Below are 1,728 nucleotides of genomic sequence, written 5' to 3' on the forward strand. Positions count from 1 at the left end.
TTGTTACGTGAACATTAAGCTAGATACTGCAAAAACATGTTAGGCCGTCGGACGGTCAGGTATTCCGAAAAAGTTTGATATTATATCAGATGGTACCGTTCTACTACGGTTGGACTCTCTACTTTGATATTCGTACCGTCCATTAAGGTGTCATTTGCCAATACGACATAGCGGATTCTTTTCGTGGAATTCCTGATGTGACTCTCGGAATCACAGGATGCGTAATGCTATTGACTCAGCTGTGCGACACTCAAAGATGTGGTGTACTTTCTCGAACGTTCAGCCTGTTGATTTTCTTATTCAAAATATGAAATTTTGGTGCTAGTCACAAAAATATATGCTAATTTGTGTCTCTGAAGACGAAACTGTACTTCCGACATAGCGGGTTTGTTTCTCAGAAGGCAAGGTGTTCGATAAAGGATTTGACTCTATACCAGTTGGGAACGATTTACGTCGGTTTGCATATCTTCTTTAATATGCATATCCTGAATAAACGTGTCTATTACCAATGCTCTGTAGCGGATTGACTCTCAGAATACCTTGGTTTGACACGCTGGAATAACCTGATAGGTGCGTTTGTCACTATATTTAGGAAAACTATATGTCGTTTGATACGATTTTCAGTGCATGTACCTGCGTTTCCACACGAATGGAGTGGTCCTGTTGTTGTGTTCGGTGTATCAGAGTAATACTACTGTAATGTCGACGTTAATTTCTTAACCGTAATGTTGTACAGTATGCATTCCTTCTCAATTTTCTATCCATTTCTAGAAACTTTAATTTACTGATACGGCGTTTTCGATTTTCTCATAATTTCCAATTTTTTTTAAAAAACTGTATTTCTTAGAAAAATGACCTTTTGTATTAATTGATTGTACGTTTATGACAATATTTTGATAAGCTTAATGTTACTTTATATGATTGTCCCTATGCGTGCCAACTCTTCTGGAGAGACAAGGCTGGAGTGGTCTTATAGTGGCGTACGACCGGTCGGTGCAGCACTACTGGCTGGGCCATGTTAACTTCGTTAACCTTGATATTGTTCCGCAATTATTTTTTCCGAGTCTTCCATTTATTTATACATACTGTTATCTACTGTTATAATGATTTCAATTCTTTCCCAAATTTTCGATTTTTATTTTAAAAAGTTGTATTTCTGTCTGAAAGTGTCTTTGGAATTTGATCAGTAAACGTATATGACGACATTTGGCTGTACTTATTGTTATTTTACATGGTTGTCTCAATACGTACTATCGCTGCCGGAACAAGATGACTGGCGAGGTCTTGTAGTTGCGTACTGGAGATCGAGGCGGCAATACCGGTCGGTGTTCGTTAATTTCTTTAACCATCATATGGTACTGTAAGCAATCTTTCGCCGTTTTCTATTTACTTATAGCTACTATAATTTACTGTTATGATATTTTTCATTTTCTTCGAAATTTTCAATTTTTATTTAAAAAAATTGTATTCTTTAGTAAAAGTGCTTTCGGAATTAGTTTGGGGTACGTTTATGATAATATTTTGTTGAATTCTTATTTATTTTATAGGATGGTCTCTATACGTACCTCCACCTCAGGAGCGACAGGGCTGCAGTGGCCTTGGAGCAGCGTTCCATAGATTGGATCGCCATGGCTGTGTGGATATTGTGCATTTCCTAAACCATAATGTTGTACCGTATTAATTTTTTCGCGGTTTTCTATTTATTTATGCATACTGCGATTTACTGTT

This window comes from Lasioglossum baleicum, unplaced genomic scaffold, assembly GCF_051020765.1.
Source record: "Lasioglossum baleicum unplaced genomic scaffold, iyLasBale1 scaffold0681, whole genome shotgun sequence".
Lineage (NCBI taxonomy): Eukaryota > Metazoa > Arthropoda > Insecta > Hymenoptera > Halictidae > Lasioglossum > Lasioglossum baleicum.